Source organism: Sturnus vulgaris, chromosome 1 (genome assembly GCF_052056855.1).
Source record: "Sturnus vulgaris isolate bStuVul1 chromosome 1, bStuVul1.hap1, whole genome shotgun sequence".
Taxonomy (NCBI): domain Eukaryota; kingdom Metazoa; phylum Chordata; class Aves; order Passeriformes; family Sturnidae; genus Sturnus; species Sturnus vulgaris.
The window spans coordinates 153998519-154007286 of record NC_142243.1 but is presented as its reverse complement, the minus strand read 5'-3'; the positions used below and the strand labels follow the sequence as shown (position 1 = coordinate 154007286).

Below are 8768 nucleotides of genomic sequence, written 5' to 3'. Positions count from 1 at the left end.
TAAGTGGGTAATCATCCCAGCAGGGACGAGGTGAAAGAATCACAGCTGAGTTTATTTAAATTCTGTTGGAGATCCTCCATTTCATCTTCACAGAGGAACTGGGGCAGTTTTCCAGAGCAGAAACCCACTGGCAATTTCACCCCCAAGTCACATTTGCCAAACCCCTCCAGGAGTTTTGTTCATGTGGAATGAAATCGCTGCTTCCACCTTGGGAAATGCCACACAGCATCTGGCAAACGGGCAACTTCCTCCCACTCAAAGATGAGAAACATGAAGATTAAGCTGTTTTAATAAAATTTTGGCCCCTGGAGCTTTTGGTTCCCATACAGCTGACTGTATATTTTTCAGATTTATAGATGTTATCACTGTGGGATGGAACAAAGCTGTTAATTATTTGGGTTTTTCCCCCTAAATTCAGAGAAAGCAACATCTTAATGACGCACAATGCCTTGCCTTGCTTATGTAAAAGACCTAACTTCCACATCGTGCCAAAAACCCACCCTAGGTTTTTCTAAAAGCTGTTACAGATCAATAAGCAGCTGTTAATAACAAGGACCAGCCCTGCTACACACAGTGAGAAGGTTTGCAACAGCACAAATTCCTCAGAAGAAAAATGTCCCAGGAGAATGTGCAGCATTATTATTGTATGAATAACGCACTTATTGATTAAGCAGTATTTCTCCAGCTCCAAAATGCAAAACCAGCAAGATGCAGCCTGCAAACCAAAGCACTCATATGAGATTTATCCCACTGTAATTTTTATGATTGCTGTCCCTTGGAATACTTGGGCTGTTTTATATTGGCACGTGTTTATATATTTCTTTTCTTATTTACTTTCATGAGACTCATGCTGGAGGTAAATATGATTTGTACTGAAAATTACTGCAAAATTTTCACAGTGGTTTTTGAAACGTAATCTATGCTTCTCGCAGGATTAACTCACTCTTCCTTCTCCCCCTGCAAAAAAAACCCAAAAAACCAAAAAAACCAAGAAACCACCCAGTAAGACACAGGGCATTGCACTTGTAGCTGTAGTCAGAGGATTTTGCAGACATCAGACAGACAGCTGTATTTTGTTATCAGTACATTTTTATGTCCCTTCTCCTAAGGGATTTTCCTCAGAATCCACAGAAATAAATGATTATCAATGCAGCAAAAGATGTAAGAAACTGCTCCGATAGCAGTTCGGTGCTGTAAAACCCTGAAGTTTATGGAGGCTCAGGTGGCCCCTCAGCCCTTTTAAAGCTTTTTTTAGCAGGGCTACTGGTGCAGAACTCCATTTCTGAACAGGCAGCTGGCTTGTCAGTCCCTTGTTAAAATGAATTGTTGGTTAAAGGCTCTATCAAGAAAATCCTCTTTATAACTCCTTTTGCAAGCCAGCCACCACGTAAAGCTGCTGTCATTTGGCAAATAAAAGCAAACTCCTCGCAGGTACAGTTGTACTCCAGACTGCTCTATGAAAGCACTTGGGCTGGGTGAACCTCCAGTCTCGGGCTGCAATTTGTGGTGTTTTGGAGAGAATTATTGGCTTTAGTAGCAGCGGGTTGATGGGGTTTATTCATTTATTTCTGTGAGCAGCGCCCTGGGCACGAAGGAGGGCACAGACCTGTCAAAGAATCATGGAGTCATTAAGGTTGGAAAGGACCTGAAAGATCACAGGGTCCAACATTCACCCAGTACTGCCAAATCCACCACTAAACCCTGTCCCCAAGTGCCACATCTACACTTGATTTGGGCATTTCCAGGGAAAGGTGAATACTTGCCCTTTACAATGCTTGACCAGCCTTCCAGTGAAGAATTTTTTTCCTATTATCCAGCTTGAACCTCCCTTGGCACAACTTGAGATGTTTTCATTTTTCGCTGTCTCTTGCTATTCGGGACAAGAGCCCAACCCCTCTCCTGGCTGCACCCTCCTGCCAGGGAGTTGTAAAGTGATGAGGTGCCCCCTGAGACCCCTTTTTACAGAATAAACCCCCCCCCAGCTCCCTCAGCCATTCCTGTGGTTCTCTCCCGAGGAGGGGGAAGGCGAGGAAGGCAAGGTGAGGAGGGCAGCGAGGGTGAGGAGGACATGGAACAGCGAGCATCCCCTGCCGCGGCTCCTGAGGGGCGGCCCCGGGCCGCGCCCTGAGGAGGGAGGTGCTGAGAGGAAGTGGGCGGGGCCCCCTCGCACCGTTCCCTCCGCCGATTGGTTGTCGGACGAAGGGGACGAGACGCCGCTTCGCGGTGCACTCTGGGAGTTGTAGTCCAAGTAGGGGAGCGCAGCCGTTGGCACCTGCGGGATGAGGACTACAACGATGGGGGGTAGGGAGGGCCACGTGGTCGTGGTGGGCAGGACCGCGGCGGTCACGTGATGTTTGGGTGCCGGTGGTGACGGGCGCGCGGCGGCAGGTGAGGGGCGCGCGCCGGTCCTGCTGTGAGGACAGGGGGGTGACACGGGCTGGGAGCGTAGGGACAGGACCGGCACTGGGCCTGTGTGACACGGGGACGGCGCTGGCCTGGCACTGGGGGTTTGTGTGACACGAGGACAGGTGTATGTGTGTGACATGGGGACAGGGATGGCCTGGCACTGAGTATGGGCGTGCGACATGGGGATAGGGTTGGCCTGGCACAAGTTGGGTGGGGCGGGTGTGTACATGGGGATAGGGCTAGCTTGGCACTTTGCATGTGTGTGACTTGGGGACAGGCTGGCCTGCGTGTGTGTGACTTCGGAACAGGCGTGTGTGTGTGACATGGGAATAGGGCCTGACACAGTGGGTATGTGTGTGACATGGGGACAGGGCTGGCCTGGCACAGGGAGTGTGTATGTGACATGGGGACAGGGCTGGCCTGGCATAGTTTGGGGTGTGCATGTGATGTGGGAACAGGGCTGGCCCAGGGGGTGTGACATGGGGACAGGGCTAGCCTGGCACAGGGGGCAGTGTGTAACATGGGGACAGTGTAATATGGGGACAGAGCTGGGCTGGCACAAGCTGGGGGGTGTGTGACATAGGGATAGGGCTGGCACAGGGACTGTGGGTGGAAACTGGAGGCTGTGGCTGCTGTTGCACAGCGTTTTCTGTGTGTGATGAGTGATTTGGGGACAGGGCTGGCTTTGCCCAGGGCTGTGAGCAGGGAGGGACACGTGTGAGGGTGCTGGTGTCCCATGTCACCGGTGACTGGGTGAGGATGGGATGTCCCTGCACCCAGTTTGCCACTGTCCCCCAGCTGCTCACACAGAAACTCTGATTTATCAATTTCCAGCACAATGACAACGTTAGGAACTGCTCCTGGGTTGTTACCTGCCAGGTTTGGGCTCAATTTTAACCTCACAGAAGGCATCAGGTTATTTTTTAATTATTTTCCCCCTTCCAGGCTAATTCCAGAAGCTTGAGGCAGTGAGATGGTTTTGGAAGTACAAGGAGAGGAAATAAATCCACTTTTAAATGTACAAAGCACCGCTTTCTGCAGTGGTCCACAGCTGACTGCAGAAACTTTTTTTTCTCGTTGCTTTTGTACTTGGAAAAGTGTTTGTGGTTTGAAGCTTTTAATAAAAGCTCCCCCGAGCTGTGGGGTACAATTAACCTCCGGCATCTGGCGCTGGAGTGGACTTTGCTGGGGAAACCTCGTGTTCCCATGGAACTGCTCGCTGTCTTTGTGTGCATATCAAAAAGCAGAGGGTTTGGAAAGCTAAAAGCACATTTCATTCTGTCACCAGCGTGCTGAATACGCCCTGCAGAATCCTATGCTTGCTAGCATTTGAATTTTACTGTGACATTTTGGAGGTTGAGGTGCATCCTTGTATCTGGGAGTGCTGCAGGAACAAGGAGAGGTTTGTTTGCAAATCATTGCGTGGGGTGGTGGCCTCAAGTTTTGCTTTGTGCTTCATTCTGCACAAAGGATTTAAGATTCAACAGACTGAATCCTAAATTTTTACTAGCTGTGTGCTGTGGCGTGGGAAGGATTGATTAAAATATGAGGGTTTTCCCCTATCCTTTTTTTCTTTTGTTTAGCAATAAGGTTTATACTTTATCAAGCATTTATCCCTTTTTCCAGGCTGGCTTTTCCCTTTGCAGTGGGGCTATGAACATTCAGCACCCTGTCCTGCCCTGCTGGGTTCTGCTGTGGTCCAGGTGTCCCTGCAGATGTTTCTGGTCTTTAAATCACCACTGGCTCAGGCCAGTCTGACCCCTTGATGCTCTCCTGCTCTGCTGTCTTCTCCAGCTGTGATGCCCTTTTCCATCTCGTCTCCAGGTTGAACCCTGGATGTTTTCTGGAGTGTTAGTCATAGAATCATGGAATGGGTTGGGTTGGAAGGGACCTTAAACACAATCCAGTTCCACTCCCCTGCCATGGGCAGGGACACCTTCCACTGTCCCAGTTTGCTCCAAACCCCATCCAACCTGGTCTTGAACACTTCCATTGATGGAGCAGCCACAGCTTTTCTGGGAAACTGTCCCAGGGCCTCACCACTCTGGCAGTAAGGAATTTCTTCTTAAAATCCAATCTAAATCTACCCTCATTTAGCTCAATGACATTCCCCCTTGTCCTATCACCCCATTCCCTTCTGGAAAATCCCTCTTTTTTGTGTTGATGCAAATTCAGGTTTTTTAATTCCTGATGTGTCAGGGCATTGCTGTCTGACCCCTTGTTGCCTTCCTGCTCTGCCATCTTTGCCAGTTGCAACATCCTGTTCCCTCTCATCATCAGGCTGGTTTCTGGACTTCTTCTAGGGTGTTAAATGTGCTGATTCCCACTTTTCACTGATCATCCATGCAACAAATCACCCTTCTTGTGCTCTCCAAGGCCTCCCACCTTCCTGGTTTGCTTTTGTTTATTAATGCAACTAAAAATTAGCTTGACCACTAATTCAGTTTTGATGGACATGGGAGAGGCTGATTAGTGCAGCCACGTGTTCTGTTTGATCCGGGCTTCTGATTCAGATTCCATCCTTGTTTCCTCCTGTTATTGTGTCTAAAGCAAGAGTTACAGAGTGGTGAGGCAATGAAACAGGTTTCCCAGAGAAACTGTGGATGTCCCATCCCTGAAAATGTTCAGGGCCACATTGAATGGAGCAGCCTGGGATAGTGAAAAGTGTCCCTGCCCATGGCAAGAGTTGGAACTGGATTAACCTAAAGGTCCCTTCCAACCCAGTGTTTTGTGATTCTCTAAGTTACTTAGTTGAGGTTGCCTAAAGAGACTGGTAGAACAGAGATTTCAGTATTACAATACTTTATTTCCATCCTCTCTTGTGCAAGCAAACTAATTAATTTTCTCACATTTTTATTTATTTATTTAAAATATTTTAAACCTCTTATCATTTGCTCCTCATCACAAAATCCTCTGGTGTGACCAGGTCTCCCTGCCTGCTCTGGGTCTGGGTCTGGAGAATCTCTGGGAGCAGAGGAGAAATAAATATTTGGTGTCTTGATAAATTTTCACATTGTTATTACAGCACTTAATATGTAATTGAAAGGAAAAATAAAAAAAAAGGGAAGCTGAAAATGAATGAGTCTGTGCTTCCCTTTTCTTATAAATATATATATATCAAATGGTATTTTGAATTGTTGGTTCTTCTGGGATTTCAGGAATATTTAAATAGCAAGTGTGAAAGGGTAAATAATATCAAGATAAAAATAATTTCAGTTCCCTCCTTGTACCATAAACACATTCTGCTCGATGAAAGCGGAATGAACTGTTGAGAACTTTTAATTTAATTTTCCCATTTTTATTATCCTTCTTCCTACATTTCACTTACTTTGTGCAGTGGGACGAGCTGGGTGGCTCTCACGTGGGTTTTTATGGACTTTCCAAGGGTTGCTGGTGCTTCAGGGGACTGGAAATTGGTGACACCTGAGGGTTTTAGGTGGGCAGGAGGAGCCTCTGTTTTATTTAGGGTTGGAGTCGTCATTGTCAGGGCAAAGGCTGCTTGCACTGGAAAGGAATTGTGTGTGCAGGATTGATCCCAGTGAGGATGGATGGATGGATGATGGATGGATGGATGGATGGATGGATGGATGGATGGATGGATGGATGGATGGATGGATGGATGGATGGATGGATGATGGATCTTTCCACCCAGGGCATTGTTGGTCATGTGGTTCAACCTGTGGTGTGGGCTGGGGGATGAACAGATTGAAGGCAGCTCTGTGGAGAAGGACTTGGGAGTGCTGGTGGATGAGACTGGACATGACCCAGCCGTGTCCACTTGGAGCCCAGAAATCCAAATGTGTCCTGGGTTCATCCAGAGTGGGGTGGGCAGGAGCTGAGGGGGTTGTTCTGCCCCTCTCAGGTGAGACCCCACCTGCAGAGCTGCCTCCAGCTCTGGGTTCCCCAGCATGGGAAGGACATGGAGCTGCTGGAGTGAATCCAGAGGAGGCACCAAGGTGACCAGAGGGATGGAGCTCTGCTCTGGAGCCAGACTGGGAGAGCTGGGATGTTCACCCTGGAGAAAAGAAGGCTCCAGGGAGGGTATAAAGCTCCTTCCAGTGCCTTCCCTGGAGAGGGACTTTGGACAAGGGCTTGGAGTGATACAACAGGAATGAATGACTTCCCACTCACAGAGAGCAGGGTTAGATTCAATATTAGAAATAAATTCCTTATTGTGAAAGTGACGAGGCCCTGGCAAAAGTTTTCCAGAGAAGCTGTGGCTGTCCATCCCTGGAAGTGTCCAAGGCCAGGTTGGATGGAGCTTGGAGCAGCCTGGGATAGTGGAAGGTGTCCCTGCCCATGGAAAGGGGGCTGGAACTGGATGATCTTTAATGTCCTTTCCAGCCCAAACCACTCTATGATTCCTGACCATTAGAATGTGTGTGTTTTCCTATGACATGATCCACTCAGTCTAAATTTAATCCAGCTATTTAAGCATGAGCCTAACTCACAGCTAGATTATCAATGTACCTCCACCATGGTGTTTTCAGGTGAAAAGCTACAAAACATCTTCCTCAGCAGCATCACCAACCTTTCAAAGTGCATTGTATTTTGCAGAACACTTTTGGCCACGTGTAAATCCAAAGTGTGGCCCCAAACTGGCGTTGGTGATTTTGGCAGTGGCGTTGGGCACGGGAAGGCTGGAGGAAAGCTCTGCCCTTCACGTGATGCTGAGTGCACAGAAGGCTTCATAAAATACTGCAGAAGAGCCACAAGTGTCTGTATTTTGCTGTCAGAAAGGCTATTTGTGGTTTTTAATAATACACTGTATTTCCCAAAGAATATGGTCAAGATAAGAATCCTACTCCCTGTTTTTTTTTTTTTTTTTCTGCTTGCCTTGCAAATGGTGGTGTCTAAGATTAAAATAACGCAAGAGTTAAATTAATCTGATTTAACACTTGCAGGGAGGTTTCTATTAAAAACTCTTTTTCTTCAAAGTGTCACTAGTCAGGAAATTCAGTAGGCAGGTGCCATCTCTTTGTTGCAGTGCATGGGCACATCTCTGCAGTGTTTCTGATGATGGAAAAAATAGCATTTAACTAAAATAAAAAAGGAGCAAGATGGATTATCTTTTCTTTTTTTATGTCCATTTTGTGTGTCCATTAGAAAAGCAAAGATTTCGCTGATTATGAATTTTTTTAAATATATATCCTGAAGATTGGTAAAAAATGAGAAGAAATGGTGTATCAGCAGGTGTTTTTGAAATTTTTTTCTGGGATGCAGAGCTGTGGGGAAAAGCTCTCCCAAGGGCAGTTTAGGTGTGTTGGCAGTTCATCTGCTTCGATGCTGCAAGCAAAATCTGGAAAATATTTTCTAGCTTCTCCTTGAATGAAGTCAAACTTGGCTGCAATACCTATACTTACTATTTTTTTTCCTTTTTTTTTTTGTAAAATCGCTTTTTTTGGAAGTAAATATTGATGTTGAGTTAGGTGATGATTTCGTTCTCTCTCTGTCACCTCTTCCTTAAATAAAAGCAGAAAACAACTGCAAAATGTTTGATACTCTTCGTTGTGTAGCGTTTGTTTTATTCTTGCTCTGCTTTCCTCCCTGCTGCAAATCCAGGCATTGCAAAAGTAAGATTTTTTGATGTTATTGAGGACTTTATTAGTTCTCCTTCTCCTCTCTGCATACATTTATTGTCATTCTAGTCTTGAATAACTTGGCCATGTATTTTTTTTTCCCCTTGTAGGACTCCTCCATCATCTGGTGCATGGAGTAAAGGAGTGCAGGAGACAGCCGTGCTGTAGGATTTTATTCCAGAGCTGTTGCCATAGTTCTTATTTCTGTAAAATAAAATATTTTCTTCTTCCACGAGAGACTTTGATCATGCTCATTGCTGAAACCGGTTGTTTTTTTTTTCCACTTATAATGAATCTTCTTGTGATGATTCTGCATGGAGGAGGGAGGTGCCTCCTTTATTTTTCTACATGTGGAAAAACAGGCAGATTTGGAGGTGTTAGGACCCCGATTTTTGGATTAACCCATTTATTGGCTGTGTGAAGTTCCAGAGACTCAGATATGGTATGAGAGAACTCCCAAACTTGCTATTAATGGCTGCTTTGTAAAAAATCCCATACACAACCAGGAATGCTATTTTTTCTTCATCTTTCTTCCTCCGCTTTGAAATTCCCTTATTTTTTTTTGAAAGAACAAGGGGGAATGGCTTTAAGCTGAAGGAGCTGAGCAACCTGGTCTAGTGGAAAGTGTCCCTGCCCATGGCAGGGATTTGGAACAAGATGATTTTTAAGGTTCCCTTCCAACCCAAGCCATTCTGTGATTGTGTGGTTTACCAACACATGACATCTCATGATTGTGACCACAGTCCTCATGCAATGGTGCTGCCTGCCCAGTTCCTGTGCCCC

The 8768-nt window shown here is 46.3% G+C and overlaps 1 protein-coding gene across 13 annotated transcripts in view; it reads left to right on the top strand.

Annotated features, from left to right (window-relative positions):
* The first annotated feature begins 2327 nt into the window (after positions 1-2327).
* TSNARE1 (t-SNARE domain containing 1) overlaps positions 2328-8768 on the top strand; it is a 451500-nt gene continuing 445059 nt past the window's right edge. For 4 of the 13 annotated variants that reach the window (XM_088179975.1, XM_088179943.1, XM_088179965.1 and 1 more), the window contains exon 1: positions 2339-2388. The gene's annotated coding sequence lies outside the window, so the exon portion shown is untranslated. Of the gene's footprint in view, positions 2389-8768 lie in introns of all 13 variants that reach the window. The other 9 variants (XM_088179949.1, XM_088179899.1, XM_088179963.1 and 6 more) reach the window with 6 other exon arrangements.